Source organism: Ovis aries, chromosome 20, assembly GCF_016772045.2.
Source record: "Ovis aries strain OAR_USU_Benz2616 breed Rambouillet chromosome 20, ARS-UI_Ramb_v3.0, whole genome shotgun sequence".
NCBI classification, from domain to species: Eukaryota; Metazoa; Chordata; class Mammalia; order Artiodactyla; family Bovidae; genus Ovis; species Ovis aries.
Window position 1 is genome coordinate 38,312,838 of NC_056073.1, and position 18,439 is coordinate 38,331,276.

Consider the following 18,439-nt stretch of genomic DNA (forward strand, 5'->3'; position numbering starts at 1 on the left):
CCCTCTTCTACTTTAAAGAATCCTTGTGATCACACTGTATATATCTGTATAATCCAAGAAAAATCTCCTTATCTTAAAGTCAGCTGACTAGTAAACTTAACTTCGCTGGCAGTTTTAATTTTCCCCTGCCGCACAACGCAACATGTCCAAAGGATCCAGGGAATGAGATGTGGACATGTTTGGGAATGGGAGAAGGACATTATTCTGCCTATGACAAGGACCGTGCTTTGCCTTGTCCCTATGCCTTCACACCTGCTGTTCCATCAAACTATAATGCTCCTCCCCTGCTTTTCATCTGAGTCAATCCCCTTTCATTTGAGATGCAAACCAAGTGTCAAATATCATCTCATTCCGTAAGCTCTCATATACCCTAACTCACTCCAGTAATCTTGCCTGGGAAATCCCATGGACAGAGGAGCCTGGTGGGCTACAGTCCAAGGGGTTGCAAAAGAATTAGACACAACTTATTTACTAAACAACAAATATTTAATTAATGCATATCCATTGTTTTTTAGACATAATGCTATTGCACATTTAGGAGACTACAGTAGAGCATAAATATAACTTTTATATGCACTGGAAGACCAAAAAGTTCATAACTCACTTTATCATGATACTCACATTACTGTGGTGGCCTGGAACCAAACCTGCAATTTTTTTGAGGTCTGCCTGTATTCAAAGACACACTATTTGAAAAGAAAAAACACTCTGTGATTTTGAGCCACTCCTTTTTCTGATAAATTGTGTGCCTTCCCCTGAAGGAAAAGAAAGCAAAGTTTTATGGGTCCTTATTAAGTGGCTTTGTGCTGTGAAGTAGAAACCATCTCAGCCTCTGAGGAGCTAATTCTTTCTGTTGTTGCATGACTGGCTCATTAAACTTTAGTGCTTGGGCCCTGGCTTCCTATCCCTGGGCTTGGCCCAGGAGAATATTGGGACTTACCAAAAAGAAAGGCAAGTTCCCACCTGTGGAAACTCTCTGAGGCTGTACAGGGACAATATCTACTTCAAGAGGCCTCCAGAGCCCAGACTTTTGCCAAATTATCTTTTTTTTTTTTTTTTTTTTTTTTTTTGCCAATCTCTATGTCACCAAACTAAAAGCATCAATAACGATTTCTGAGAGGGGGGAAAAAAAGTTAAATAAAACTCAAAGTGATTGAATGCACTACATCTTGCTGAAAGGAAGCTGTCATCTGCAATCAGGATAACACTCATCAATGAACATTTCATACTGTCTGCTTTCCCTCCCAACTCCCAAATGTTAGTGTAGCAGACTACGCACACATGGAAGAAAACTGCTTTTAAAGTTCATGCCTGCTTAACATTTAAAGGCTTAGAGCAGGTTTGAGAGCATAGTATTTAAGGTGTGGTTTATAATATTTGCTAAGATACTGTTACTGCGTTCTTGCTTCTTATACTAAAAAGAGCATAACTTGAAAATATTTTTAAATATAGAATGCAGATTGATTTTTTCCAATTATAAATAGATATACAGCAAATTGCATGAGATAGAATACCTACTTTATTTAAATTATTTATATTTGTATAAATTAGGTATTCCTGGGTAACAAATTTCTGCAAACTTAGAGGCTTAATATATATTTACTATGTCTTTTTTTCTGTGGATTATGAGTCCAGGCACAACTTAACTGTGTCCTCTGCTCTGGGCTGCTAAGGTAGGACCACATTAGAGATACAGGATGATGCAGAGATCGGGGGAGAGAATGATGAGTCAGCATAGGAAATCAAGGCGTCAGAGTCATGGTCTCATCTGGAAGCTAGACTGGGGAAGAACCCATTTCCAAGCTCACTCAGGTGGTTGGCAGAATTCATTTCTTTACAACAGGACCAAGGGCTTTGGATTAATCCAAGGTTTTATCTTCACATTTTACACATCTTCTCATCTCTTCACTAGAACATTGCCTTTGGCTTATAGACATATCACTCTAATCTCTACTTGTAAGGACACCAGTCACTGGACCCAGGCCTATCCTAATCCAGTAGGATCTCATCGAAACTTGCTGACATCCACACAGACCTTATTTCTAAATAAGGTCACATTCACAAATCCTGGGGATTAGGACTTCAACATATCTTTGGGGGGCAACACAATTCAACAAGGAGAAACTACTTACTATATACTCCTGGGCCCTAAAGTCAGAGTAAAGTGAGTCAGAGTTGGGGTGAAAGGTTAAGGTAAGGCCACATTAGGGATGTAGGGTGATGCAGAGATCCCGGGAGAGAATGAGGAGTCAGCACAGGGAATCATGAATGTTGCTGAGGCAAGAGTTTTTAATTTTAGATACAACTAGGTTGGTTCTCTGCCTCTTCAGAAGAGGACAGGGAACCAGAGGTTAACAGAAAAAGGAGAGAGAGGCAGAGGAAGGCAATTATATTAAGGTAACAAAGTTTAGACTGATTTAAAGAAAATAGAGGCCAAAGCTTCATATGCATTAAATATAAAAATTCCAAAGCAATTATGTTTATAATGCTATGCCAAACAGTTCACATAGAAGATCAAAACTGTATCGCTTAGTAAAAATGTGAATGTAGTTTTAATGAGTCACTGAATAAATATGATCTCATGAATTACTCTCATTTTTGAACATACTATTTGCTCGCAAATCAGTCACAAGATAATTGTACACAAACAGAAGGGGCCAAGGAAAAACCCCAGGCACTGATGATCTAAAACTGTGGAAACTACAAATGAGTAAAACTTTGTTCTTGGGATTACTTAGGCTTGAAATGACGGCTTTATTCGGTCTTCGGTCTCCCTTCATTTCCCTTTGATGTCCCCACAAATCAGTGACAGCTACAGCATTTCTGCTGAGGCAGCACTTTTCCCCCAAGTGATCTCATAGTGTCTGAGAATATTTGGGACACTCCTTGATATGCAAAAAAGGACCTTATTTTCAAATGCCTCAAGCAAAGACAATGATTGCATAAATCATGTGACACAGAATAGAAATAACTACTCCATAGGGTTAAAGTTTGAAAATCAGTGCCAGAAAATGTTGCCACTGATCTTTGGAGTCTTTGGAACAAAGATTTAACCATATATTTATTTTAATCCTTGATGCTGTATTTTCTACACCAAGTAAAACACTATGAAAGAAAACCATCATCAATAGCAGGATACAATGAAAGGTAAAGAGGGAAATGGACACTTGCTCCCTTCATGATGAAATTGAGTAGAGGTTTGTTAAATGAATTTGAAATGTGTGGTTGTTCTATTCCATTACATTCTTTATTACCTTTCTTCCTCTTTCTTTCTGACCAACGTATTAGTGTTACACAGTCTTTACTACTGGTTCTGTGATGTGATGAATCTGAGGGTTACAAAGAAGACTGAGGCATAGAGCCCCACTGGATGGAAGGGCACATGAAAATGATGTGTTCCTACCTCTCCACAGTCAGTAGATACATGAGTTGCTATGTTCCAGAATCATGACCCCCAAGTTTACCAGTTGTTGTTGCTGTTTAGTCACTAAATTGTATTCAACACTTTTGAGACCCCCTTGGACTAAAGTCCACCAGGTTCCTCTGTCCATGGTATTTCCCAGGAAAGAATAACTGGAGTGGGTTGCCATTTCCTTATTCAGGGGATCTTCCCTGACCCAGGGATCAAACCCAAGTCTCCTGCTTTGGCAAGTGGATTTTTTACCATTGAGCCACCAGGGAAGCTCAAGTTTACCAGCAGAGGTTGGTAAAGTTTTTTTTTTTTTTTAACCACTTTTTATTCTATAGAAACATGATAGGAAGGCAATGTGTCCTGAGAAAATAAAGTCCTTTCATAGAAAGGAGATGTTCATGGTCAGTATATGAGAGGAGGTTCCTATTATGAAATGACCTTCCTACTTTAGAGAATCCTAGAAATCATGGGAAATAATTGTTGAGATGAGATTTGTGCTTTAAGAAGCAGGGAGCTTCTGTGAAAATAGGCTGGAAAACTCTATCAGGAAGGCTTTACGATTTACATCCAATGTTTTCAAAAGATTCCTTCTTCTAGACTGATCTCAACATTTTTGTTCACCTTGAAAGAGTAGCACCCTCAACCCACTGCTCGTCCAAGCCTAAGCGCTTACAGTCTATTTTTTGTCTCTGTCCCTGAGCTGAAGTAGCCATTGACCTTCGGAACAACCGATTCAATCGTCCTGTCTTAGTCCTTCTCCTACTCAGCCATTCCGCTATATTTGCTTCTGTTGGTCTTGTCCTTCTTAAAACTCTCTCCTACTTACCACTCACTGAATTGCATCACCTTCGTGGTCCATGTGTCTCTGATCACTCCTCTCTATCCTTCAATTTCTTGTCCTTTCCCAAGTGAAAATATTTACCCTTAAAGTCTTCATTTTGCTCTTCTCTCACTCTTTATCCTTCCTGAGCAATGTCACATATTCTCATGACTTCAATTATTATTATTACATATTTGGTCTCCTACAGTGTCTCCCTAGGCTCAAGTTCTCCAAGTAGCTCTAACCTGAATTTCCAGCTGACTGCTCTACATCTTTAGTGTCCCAGAAGCACCTCAAAACACTCGTATAAAACTGAGTTTACATTAATACCACATATTCTGCAACTCCTTTTGATTTCCCTCTTTTTCTCTCCCCAACATCCAACCAACTGGGCCTGGAGATTGCTCTAGTACAGTCCCTTGTTATCATTCCCACCAAAATTTTCCTAGTTTAATCATTAATTGTCACTTACATTGGGAATTGCTCAATCCCCTAGTGACTTCCCAGCCTCCAAAATGTCCCTGCTCTTATCTTTTCCTTACATTGTTTGCAGCCCCTTGTATTTGTAGTTCAGTTGCTAAGTTGTGTCCTACTCTTTACAGCCCCATGGACTGCAGCATGCCAGGCTTCCCTATCCTTCACTATCTCCTGAAGTACGCTCAAATTCATGTCCATTGAGTAGGTGATGCTATCTAACCATCTCATTCTCTCCCACCCTCCTTTTCCTTCAATCTTTCCCAGCATCAGGGTCTTTTCCAGTGAGTCAGCTCTTCACATCAGGTGGCCAAAGTATTGGAGCGTCAGCTTCGGCAACAGTCTTTCCAATGAATATTCAGGGTTGATTTCCTTTAGGATTAACTAGTTTGATCTCCTTACTGTCCAAGGGACTCTCAACAGTCTTCTCCAGCACCACAATCTGAAAGCATCAATTCCTTGGTGTTCAGCCTTCTTTATGGTCAACTCAAGCTGGTTTTAGAAAAGGCAGAGAAACCAGAGATCAAATTGCCAACATCCGCTGGATCATCAAAAAAGCAAGAGAGTGAAAAAGTTGGCTTAAAGCTCAACATTCAGAAAATGAAGATCATGGCATCTGGTCCCATCACTTCATGGGAAATAGATGCAGAAACAGTAGAAACAGTGTCAGACTTTATTTTGGGGGGCTCCAAAATCCCTGCAGATGGTGATTGCAGCCATGAAATTAAAAGATGCTTACTCCTTGGAAGAAAAGTTATGAGCAACCGAGATAGTATATTCAAAAGCAGAGACATTACTTTGCCGACTAAGGTCCGTCTAGTCAAGGCTATGGTTTTCCAGTGGTCATGTATGGATGTGAGAGTTGGACTGTGAAGAAGGCTGAGCGATGAAGAATTGATGCTTTTGAACTGTGGTGTTGGAGAAGACTCTTGAGAGTCCCTTGGACTGCAAGGAGATCCAACCAGTCCATTCTGAAGAAGATCAACCCTGGGATTTCTTTGAAAGGAATGATGCTAAAACTGAAACTCCAATACTTTGGCCACCTCATGCGAAGAGTTGACTCATTGGAAAAGACTCCGATGCTGGGAGGGATTGGGGGCAGGAGGAGAAGGGGTAACCAAGGATGAGATGGCTGGATGGCATCATGGACTCGATGGACGTGAGTCTGAGTGAACTCCAGGAGATGGTGATGGACAGGGAGGCCTGGAGTGCTGCGATTCATGGGGTCGCAAAGAGTCGGACACGACTGAGCGACTGAACTGAACTGAACTCACATCTGTATATAACAACCCCTGCTAAGTCGCTTCAGTCATGTCCAACTCTGTGCGACCCCATAGACGGCTGCCCACCAGGCTCCGCCATCCCTGGGATTCTCCAGGCAAAAACACTGGAGTGGGTTGCCATCTCCTCCAATGCATGAAAGTGAAAATTGAAAGGGAAGTCGCTCAGTCATGTCTGTCTCTTCGCGACCCCATGGACTGCAGCCTCCCAGGCTCCTCTATCCATGGGATTTTCCAGGCAAGAGTACTGGAGTGGGGTGCCATTGCCTTCTCCAATAACAACCCCTAGCTGCTCATAAATTTTCAATGTCCTTCCTCACCTCCAAGAGAAATAAAGATGCCTCACCCAAGAACAAGCCACATGATGTTATCTCAAGCTACCTTTCTAAGTTTCTTTTTCACGATTGCCAGACAAGACCCTACTTTCCAGATCCTCCCCCAGCTCCTACAACTTCATCTCTTAGCCCTTCTTCCTTTTGCCCAAATTTCTGTGTCTTCTCTATCAGAGCTTATGCCTTCCTCCAAGGTCAATATCAAAGGTAATTTTCTTCATGAAGGCCATCTTCATCCCACTCCCACTTAGATATGAATATTTCTCTTTGAATCACCATTATAGTCTGAGCCATTTCCTTTCTTATGGTAGAGTGTATTAGCTATTCCTTTTTTAATAGTACATGTTCCATTTTTTTCCTTCAGTTGATTAGATTCAAGCCATCAGGAGGATAAAGGTCCTGTCTTATTCATCTTTGCATCTCCAGAATCAAGGCCAGTTAAAATTTAAGAAAATCAAACCTGCTTTTCTCTCACAGAAATGAAAGTTAAAGTAAACAAAGGCTAGAGGCTTTTGTGTTAGCTTAGAGGGTAAAGCATCTGCCTGCAATGCAGGAGACCCAGGTTCAATCCCTGAGTCGGGAATATCCCCTGGAGAAGGAAATGGCAACCCACTCCTGTACTCTTGGCTGGAAAATCCCATGGATGGAGGAGCCTGGGAGGCTGCAGTCCGTGGGGTTGCAAAGAGTCAGACATGACTGAGCGACTTCACTTCACTTCTTCTAATGGCATTTGGATTCAAAATCAGTTTCTCTTCTACATACAGAAATATAATCATTCCTCTGTCTTGTAAGACAAACTATTATCCCACTGGTCACAAAACTGAAACTAGTTACCACTTGAAAAACCTTGAAATGGAATGAAATGAGGTAGAAAGCAATGGGGTAGCTTTTCTGAAGACATACCATAATACATAAATTGCTATATTACTACAAAATCATGGTGACACATTTTCCTAATCAACTAAAAAAAAATATTACTTGGGCTACTAGAAAAAAATATACAATATGCACTCTACTTGTAAGATTTTCAAACCCCTAAAAATACTACTCATTAGTTAGTTCAGTTAGTTCAGTCACTCAGTCATGTCCGACTCTTTGCAACCCCATGAATTGCAGCATGCCAGGCCTCCCTGTCCATCACCATCTCCTGGAGTTCACTCAGACTCACGTCCATCGAGTTGGTGATGCCATCCAGCCATCTCATCCTCTGTCGTCCCCTTCTCCTCCTGCCCCCAGTCCCTCTCAGCATCAGAGTCTTTTCCAACGAGTCAACTCTTCGCATAAGGTGGCCAAAGTACTAGAGTTTCAGCTTTAGCATCATTCCTTCCAAAGAAATCCCAGGACTGATCTCCTTCAGAATGGACTGGTTTAGAGGACAGCAATTTTTCTATTACGTTAGAAGTTCAGGCTCACATCAATAAATACATTTGTGTTGTTTTATCTGGATACTTGAATAGTTCCAAGCAAAAGCTTCCATTATACTGGTACCTTATTCTTCCCCCTCCTAAAATTTAGCTGTCAATAAGATGCCTCAGACCTTCCATCAGGACCTTCCATAATACAATATTTTTTTTCCTTTATTTGGCCACAGTGTGAGGCACGTGGGATCTTAATTCCCTGATCAGGGAGCAAACCAGTGACCGCTGCAGTGGAAACATGGAGTCCTAACCACCTACTGCCAGGGAAGTCCCAATACAGTCTTAAAATGGACAAATTTTTGCAACAATGTGAATAATCTTTGCAGACAAGAGGGACCAGCAAGCCTGAAGAGATGAGTGAACCTGTTCCTCTGGACCTAATTGCCTGGCTGCAATCTCATTTTTCATCACACTTTATTTAACTTTTCTTTACTTATATCACAGAAATTAACTCAGCAGCCATGCAGAATAATTTTGCTTCATTTAGATCGAAATTAATGAGCGTGATCACAAAGCCATGTGTACAATTTCAATGAAGATACACTATAATTATTCTATTGTACGGGTTAGCATTTCAGCCGTGTATTAATGTATTTTGAATGCGTAATATATGATGCTTTTGTGGTCTTCTGCCATAACACTCTACTGAAAAATGTCCTCCAGTTAAGAAATACTAAAATAAATTATTACACACAAAAGAAGGGAGAAGAAAGGGGGAAAACATTGAAAGACTAAAGAAATGACAAAGGGAGAAGTGCACTCCCAGGAATTCATTTCCTCATATAAATTTTATTTCCAGATCGCTTCATTAAGTAATGCATTAAGTTGTGCAACAATAGATCATATTTTTTTCTCAGCACTTAAGTGAGGGGTTTTGCAGAGAGGGAACTCTGGGCATTTGAGCATATGTAAGAAATGGAGAAGAGAAATCACAAAAGAACATAGGCATTTATGCTTCTGCAGTCAGTTATGAGTTATGCCAGTAAGTATCAGCTTGAGACCATGAATTATTTCTGCCCAGGCCATACAGTTCATGGAGCCCTGCTCAGGGAACACTACACCCTTAAGGCAGGCAATTATATGTTTTTAGGATTAATCCCAAACAAGACAATGTTTCAGAAATAGACACACTCTCTTTTTGAAGAGCTCTTAGTCATAAAAAGTCATTTTTTTCCTTCCCGACCCCTTAATGACTTCTAACCCCTCCTTCCTTTCCCCTCCTCTATAAAAGGTATAAAACAGTGCTTCCACCTGCTAACACTCACAGACCAATAACTTTAATTTTTGGCACTTATTTACAGGCTGAATAGACCCATCCACACCTGCTTTCCCCTTAATTAGCTGGCTATCTAAAGCCTGCAGATTGGAGGCTGCCAGCTTCCTGAACGAAGAGGAAGATCATTTAGTTGCTTATGTAAGAGAAATGGGGGTGGGGAAAGAAGGAAAAAGGATCTTTCTTTTAGAGAAACCAGAGAGAGAAACATTAGTACAAAAGGAAGAATCGCTCATGAAGAATAACGGAGCAATATGTACATATTATTACATTTTATATATATATATATAACATATATTATAATATATATGTTTATGTTTTAAGTGACTCAAAGCCTGAAAAATAAACAACAGCCCTACCTGGCAGTGATACAGTCATTTCTACTTAACAACACCTGAAATCTTCCATGATATCGAATATTTTTCCCAATGTGTTACTTAAGATGGTGCCCCACATGTCCTCCAATAGGTGAAGTGACCCCTAATAGAAGAAAAAGAACTGAGTTGGGGCCAGATGTTCCCAAGGCTCTGACCCACCTCTAGAATTTGGAGGAATTGCATTACTAGGGTATCTCGGTGTCCTCATCTGTAACGTGTGGGAGCAAATAGATGGAAACCAAATCCTCCTTTGACCTGAATATCCTGCTATCATTTCAACACTTCCCTTCATCAAGAACTACCACTGAAGCAACACAGAGAGGCAGAGAAAAAATTTTAAAAAATCATAAAGAAAAGAAGAGTGCATTGTAAAACTTTGTTGCTTTTTACCTAACTGGAATATGTGAAATGTTTCAAACCAAAACAGGTAAATTTTAAGGCGGAGAGGAAATTTTCATGATGATCTACTTCAACCTTCTCTCATCGCAGATATGAAAACCAAGGGTTACAATGATATCTCTCCCAGCATCACAAAGTGCAGGAAATCAAGTTCAACTGCCTCGCTGCACAAATACCTGGTGATCTGGTGATGAAAAAGAAAACAATCTAACTGTACACACTTGTGGTTAAACTTGCACCAAAATACAATTACACTCATTAAAATAGAAGAGCATGCTGCTAGCTAAAATTTAGGTGCAGGTTTATCTTTCCTTCAGAGTTTATAGTCTCTTTATATATGCAATGGGTGCTCAATATAAATTTGGTATAAATAAAAATGTACTCTCCAAAGGTCCTTCAAGATGGGTACTAAACCAGCATATCTGTACATTCCAGGTATGCTGCAAGCATACTGCTGGACCCTAGCCTTTCTCTGCTTAAATCACATAGATAGGTTCCACTGCCTTCAGGATAATTATCAAACTCCTGACCTGAAGGCCTTCGTGACCTGACCACTGCCTCACTTCTGCAGCTGTATTTCTACCTGTTGCTCACCCCCCAGCCACTTGTGTTTCTCAACCATATTGATCTAGTTGTAGTTTCACAAGCACAGGCCTCTCTCTCTCGTTTCTCCACTTCCCTTCATTTTTCACCTGCACTCATTTCCACTTGAACATCCTTCAGGCTCTGTATTTTACATCACTTCCTCCAAAAAGCCTTATAGTTGACCTTTCTACAGTCAAGTTGTGCTTCCTAGGTGGCTCTAGCAGTAAAGAACCCCCTGCCAATGCAGAAGACATAAGAGAGCCAGGTTCGATTCCTGGGTTGGGAAGATCCCCCGGAGGAGGGCATGGAAACCCACCCCAGTATTCTTGTCTGGAGAATCCCACGGGCAGAGGAGCCTGGCAGGCTACAGTTCATGCGGTTGCAAAGAGTCAAACACGACTGAAGCAACTTAGCACATACTCATGCATGGCCAAGTTAGTTGATGCTGGTACTTACATCCACCTGATAATTACTTCACTATATTGTACTTATATTTCATTCATCTGTCTCTCCCACTACCCAGGAAACTTGCTAAGAAAAGGAGTTTTCTTCTTCTCTATCAAATGCCCCATAGCAATCTGATAGATGCTTGAAAAATATGTCAATTAAATTAATATCAAAATAGCTGAAATTATTACATTACCATGAATTCCTGCACTCATGGATATTTTAAAGGACTGAACATATGTCCTTACAATTCACATAACAAAGGGTCTTTTTCTTTAAAAGTCGTTTCTTTATACTCATAGACCCATTAACTTTCCCAGGATCCTTCAAGCATCTTCAAATTTATGAGATTTGCTAACTGAGGTATGAATGCCTGGCTGTTGGCTAGGATCACCACTGAAAATTTACTATTGCACTCCAGTCTTGTATAATAATCAATTCCAGTGTTCCCCGGAAGTCTACTGAAGAGACTGCTTAAGAGCTAAATCCTGGCACCCGACTACCTGAAAAGTTTGTGATCTGCCACTTAACGTAACCTCAGCAAGTTGTTTCACCTCTCACTATGCTCCAATTTCCTCATCTGAAAAGTGAGATAATATTATTACCTATTTCATAGAGCCATTGGAGTTAAATTATATGTAAATTACATATGTGAAAATCTTATAACAGTAGGAATTGTTCAATGCTCACTTAACATTTTTGTGATGATAATGACCACCATAATCAGTATCCCTAACCCACTCTAGTATTCTTGCCTGGAGAATCCCAGGGACAGGGGAGCCTGGTAGGCTGCCATCTATGGGGTCACACATAGTCGGACATGACTGAAGTGACTTAGCAGCAGCAGCAGCAGCAGCAAGCATTTTATATGTATTATCTTATTTAATCTTCACAACAACTTAATAAAGGCAATATCTTCTCCATTATAAATTAATACATGAAAACTTGTAATGTTATTATGTGATTGTAATATCATTGTGAATTTCTGGATGTTGCAAGAGTTGTATCTATAAATGTCAAGATTCTACTATATATTCTTTCCCTACCTCACCTCTCTATCCTCTAAAGATAACTGCATCTCAAACATCCTCATTCTATCAAAGTTAATATGATTAAAATTAAGACAATTCGGAAATAGAAAAAGATGGCGGAGGAATAGGACGGGAAGATCACGTTCTCCCTCACAAATTCCTCAAAAGAACATTTCAACGCCGAGCAAACTCCACAAAACAACTTCTGTAGGCTGGCAGAGGACATCAGGCAACCAGAAAAGCAGACCATTGTCTTCAAAAACAGGTAGGAAAAAATATAAAAGACGAAAAAGGAGACAAAGGAGGTGGGGAGGGAGCTCCGTCCCGAGAAGGGAAGCCCGTCCCGGGAAGGGAATTTTAAGAAGAGAGGTTTCCAAACACCAGGAAACACTCTCCCTGCCGAGTCTGTGGCGAGCCTTGGAAACACAGAGGGCAACATAACAGGAAGGAAAAATAGATAAATAATTAAAACCAACAGATTACAAGCCCACCAGTAACTCCCCCAGCGGAAAAGCAGCACAGACGCCTGCATCCGCCATTGGGAAGTGGGGGCAGGGCAGGGACGCGCGGGAGGCGCGGGCTGCAGAGCTTTGTAAGAATCGGGCAGGAACGCCCCACGCGCAACCAGAACGACCTAACTTGGGCTAGCAAACCAGACTGTGGGATAGCTACCACGCGAAAAGCTCGAACATAAGACACCGCCAGGACCGAGCACAGAACAAAGGACGGAACGGAAAAGCCAGCTGCAGACCATTCCCCTCAGGGGACAGGCAGCCAGAGCCGTAAGGACTGGAAAGGGGCAATTGCAGACCCGGAGAGACTTTACTTACCTAACTGCAAGCAGGCTCCTTTGCTAAGACTTCTGGGGGTGCTGGACAGTCACAGTCTGCCTCACGGGGTGCGCCAGCGGTCCACCCAGAGAGCTGAGCGGCAGCGGTGGAAAAGGTGACAAGCCGCGGGGCGATCGCGCTCGCCAAACTCCTGAGCTACTCGGACCTGGGAAGGGCACAAAGCGCAGTCCCAGCCGCATTTGTGCCTCTGAGGGCTGCCTGAGGGCCGAACCTGAGCGGCTTGGACCGGGGAAGTGCACGCAGCCTAGGGCCGGCCCCAGACGGTTCCCGGCTGAGCATCGTAGAGCCGGAGCGGTTTGTGCGCTGCGAGAAAGGACAGGTCAAGAGGGGCAGAGATACTGTGTACACATGACAGTGCTATTTGTTTGCAGCATCCCCCCTCCCCACAGCGCGACTGAACTAGTGAGCCTAAAAACCAGGAAACAGAAGAAGTTAAACAGAGGGAACCACCTTGGAAGTGAGCCCACACGGCCCATAACATCAGAGAAGAGCCAGATATATTTTTAATTTTTTAATATTTTTAAAATCATTCTTTTTTTTTGCTTTTTGCTTTTTTTTTCCTTTTTTTTCCGAGCTTTTTTTTAATTGTTAAGTCTTCTATTTCTCCTCTAATTTTTATTTCTATAACCTAGTATTACTATTTTTTTTAAAAAAGACTTTTTTTTTTTTTTTAAGGCAAACACCACATATACTCTTTGGATGGTTGTTGGTGTTTTGTTTTATTTTTTGTTTGTTTGTTTGTTTTTTAATAATTCTTTTTTTTCTTTCTTCCTTTTTCCTTCTGCTTTTCTTTAATATTGTATCTTTGAAACTCCAACCTCTACTCCAGATTTTTAATCTTTGCTCTTAGGTTTTTGTTGTCAATTTTGTACATTTAAAAACCCAAACTTCACTACCCAAGTTTACCTGAGAGCGAGATTACTGGCTTGACCACTCTCTCCTCCTCTGGACTCTCCTTTTTCTCCACCAGGTGGCCTCTGTCTCTTTTCTCCCCCATCTCTTCTCTATCCAACTCTGTGAATCTCTGTGTGTTCCAGACGGTAGAGAACACCTAAGGAACTGGTTACTGGCAGGATTTGTCTCTCTCCTACTCATTCCTCTCTCTTATCCTCCTGGTCACCTCTGTCTACTTCCTCCCTCTCCTCTTCCCCGTATAACTCTGTAAATACCTCTGAGTGGTCCAGACTATAGAGCACACATAAGGAAGTGACTACTGGCTAGCTTGCTCTCTCCTCTCTTGATCTCACCGCATCTCATTCCAGTTACCTCTAACTACCCCCTCCATCTTCTCTTCTCCTTGTAACTCAGTGAACCTCTCTGAGTGTCCCTCAATGTGGAGAAACTTTTCATCTTTAACCTAGATGTTTTATCATCGGTGCTGTATAGATGGAGAAGTCTAGAGGCTACTGTAAAAATAAAACTGAAAACCAGAAGCAGGAAGCTTAAACCCAAAGCCTGAAAACATTAGAGAACTCTTGAATTCAGGGAACATTAAGCAATAGGAGCTCATCAAATGCCTTCATACCTACACCAAAACCAAGCTCCACCCAAGGGCCAACAAGTTCCAAAACAAGACATACCACCCAAATTCTCCAGCAACACAGGAACACTCCCCTGAGCCTCAATATACAGGCAGCTCAAAATTATCCCAAAACCTTTGATGTCTCATAACCCATTACGGGTCACTCCACTGCACTCCAGAGAGAAGAAACCCAGCTCCACCCACCAAAACTCCAACACAAGCCTCCCTAACCAGGAAACCTTGACAAGCCACTGATAGAACCCCACCCAAAGTGAGGAAGCTCCATAATAAAGAGAACTCCACAAATTATCAGAATATAAAAGGCCACCCCAAACGCAGCAATATAACCAAGATGAAGAGACAGAGGAATACTCAGCAGGTAAAGGAACAGGAGAGTTGCCCACCAAACCAAACAAAAGAGGAAGAAGTAGGGAATCTACCGGAGAAGGAATTCCGAATATTGATAGTGAAAATGATCCAAAATCTTGAAATCAAAATGGAAACACAGATAAATAGCCTAGAGACAAGGATTGAGAAGATGCAAGAAAGGTTTAACAAGGACCTAGAAGAAATAAAAAGAGTCAAAATATAATGAATAACACAATAAATGAGATCAGAAACTCTCTGGAGGCAACAAATAGTAGAATAACGGAGGCAGAAGATAGGATTAGTGAAATAGAAGATAGAATGGTAGAAATAAATGAATCAGAGAGGAAACAAGAAAAACAAATTAAAAGAAATGAGGACAATCTCAGAGACCTCCAGGACAATATGAAACGCTCCAACATTCGAATTATAGGAGTCCCAGAAGAAGAAGACAGAAAGAAAGACCATGAGAAAATCCTTGAGGAGATAATAGTTGAAAACTTCCCTAAAATGGGGAAGGAAATAATCACCCAAGTCCAAGAAACACAGAGAGTCACAAATAGGATAAACCCAAGGCAAAACACCCCAAGACACATATTAATCAAATTAACAAAGATCAAACACAAAGAACAAATATTAAAAGCAGCAAGGGAAAAACAACAAATAACACACAAGGGGATTCCCATAAGGATAACAGCTGATCTGTCAATAGACACTCTTCAGGCCAGGAGGGAATGGCAAGACATACTTAAAGTGATGAAAGACAATAACCTACAGCCCAGATTACTGTACCCAGCAAGGATCTCATTCAAATACGAAGGAGAAATCAAAAGCTTTACAGACAAGCAAAAGCTGAGAGAATTCAGCACCACCAAACCAGCTCTCCAACAAATTCTAAAGGATAACCTCTAGACAGGAAACACGAAAGGGTGTATAAACCCGAACCCAAAACAATAAAGTAAATGGCAACGGGATCATACTTATCAATAATTACCTTAAACGTAAATGGGTTGAACGCCCCAACCAGAAGACAAAGACTGGCCGAATGGATACAAAACAAGACCCCTCTATATGCTGCTTACAAGAGACCCACCTCAAAACAAGGGACACATACAGACTGAAAGTGAAGGGCTGGAAAAGATATACCACGCAAATAGAGACCAAAAGAAAGCAGGAGTGGCAATACTCATATCCGATAAAATAGACTTTAAAACAAAGGCTGTGAAAAGAGACAAAGAAGGCCACTACATAATGATCAAAGGGACAATCCAAGAAGAAGATATAACAATTATAAATATATATGCACCCAATATAGGAGCACCACAATATGTAAGACAAATGCTAACAAGTATGAAAGGGAAATCAACAATAACACAATAATAGTGGGAGACTTTAATACCCCACTCACACCTATGGACAGATCAACTAAACAGAAAATTAACAAAGAAACGCAAACTTTAAATGATACATTAGATCAGTTAGACCTAATTGATATCTATAGGACATTTCACCCCAAAACAACGAATTTCACCTTTTTTCCAAGTGCTCATGGAACCTTCTCCAGGATAGATCACATCCTGGGCCATAAATCTAAACTTGATAAATTCAAGAAAATCGAAATCATTCCAAGCATCTTTTCTGACCATAATGCATTAAGATTAGATCTCAATTACAGGAGAAAAACTATTAAAAATTCCAACATATGGAGGTTGAACAACACACTTCTGAATAACCAACAAATCACAGAAGAAATCAAAAAGAAATCAAAATATGCATAGAAACTAATGAAATGAAAACACAACAACCCAAAACCTGTGGGACACTATAAAAGCAGTGCTAAGAGGAAAGTTCATAGCAATACAGGCATACCTCAAGAAACAAGAAAAAGTCAAATAAATAACCTAACTCTACAACTAAAGCAACTAGAAAAGGAAGAGTTGGAGAACCCCAGAGTTAGTAGAAGGAAAGAAATCTTAAAAATTAGGGCAGAAATAAATGCAAAAGAAACAAAAGAGACCATAGCAAAAATCAACAAAGCCAAAAGCTGGTTCTTTGAAAGGATAAATAAAATTGACAAACCATTAGCCAGACTCATCAAGAAGCAAAGAGAGAAAAATCAAATCAATAAAATTAGAAATGAAAATGGAGAGATCACAACAGACAACACAGAAATACAAAGGATCATAAGAGACTACTATCAGCAGTTGTATGCCAATAAAATGGACAACGTGGAAGAAATGGACAAATTCTTAGAAAAGTACAATTTTCCAAAACTGAACCAGGAAGAAATAGAAAATCTTAACAGACCCATCACAAGCACGGAAATTGATACTGTAATCAGAAATCTTCCAGCAAACAAAAGCCCAGGTCCAGACGGCTTCACAGCTGAATTCTACCAAAAATTTCGAGAAGAGCTAACACCTATCCTCCTCAAACTCTTCCAGAAAATTGCAGAGGAAGGTAAACTTCCAAACTCATTCTATGAGGCCACCATCACCCTAATACCAAATCCTGACAAAGATGTCACAAAAAAAGAAAACTACAGGCCAATATCTCTGATGAACATAGATGCAAAAATCCTCAACAAAATTCTAGCAATCAGAATCCAACAACACATTAAAAGATCATACACCATGACCAAGTGGGCTTTATCCCAGGGATGCAAGGATTCTTCAATATCCGCAAATCAATCAATGTAATTCACCACATTAACAAATTGAAAAATAAAAACCATATGATTATCTCAATAGATGCAGAGAAGGCCTTTGACAAAATTCAACATCCATTTATGATAAAAACTCTCCAGAAAGCAGGAATAGAAGGAACATACCTCAACATAATAAAAGCTATCTATGACAAACCCACAGCAAACATTATCCTCAATGGTGAAAAATTGAAAGCATTTCCCCTAAAGTCAGGAACAAGACAAGGGTGTCCACTTTCACCGCTACTATTCAACATAGTTCTGGAAGTTTTGGCCACAGCAATCAGAGCAGAAAAAGAAATAAAAGGAATCCAAATTGGAAAAGAAGAAGTAAAACTCTCACTGTTTGCAGATGACATGATCCTCTACATGGAAAACCCTAAAGACTCCACCAGAAAATTACTAGAGCTAATCAATGAATATAGTAAAGTTGCAGGATATAAAATCAACACACAGAAATCCCTTGCATTCCTATACACGAATAATGAGAAAGTAGAAAAAGAAATTAAGGAAACAATTCCATTCACCATTGCAACAAAAGAATAAAATACTTAGGAATATATCTACCTAAAGAAACTAAAGACCTATATATAGAAAACTATAAAACACTGATGAAAGAAATCAAAGAGGACACTAATAGATGGAGAAATATACCATGTTCATGGATTGGAAGAATCAATATAGTGAAAATGAGTATACTACCCAAAGCAATTTACAAATTCAATGCAATCCCTATCAAGCTACCAGCCACATTTTTCACAGAACTAGAACAAATAATTTCAAGATTTGTATGGAAATACAAAAACCTCGAATAGCCAAAGCAATCTTGAGAAAGAAGAATGGAACTGGAGGAATCAACTTGCCTGACTTCAGGCTCTACTACAAAGCCACAGTCATCAAGACAGTATGGTACTGGCACAAAGACAGACATATAGATCAATGGAACAAAATAGAAAGCCCAGAGATAAATCCACACACATATGGACACCTTATCTTTGACAAAGGAGGCAAGAATATACAATGGAGTAAAGACAATCTCTTTAACAAGTGATGCTGGGAAAACTGGTCAACCACTTGTAAAAGAATGAAACTAGATCACTTTCTAACACCGCACACAAAAATAAACTCAAAATGGATTAAAGATCTAA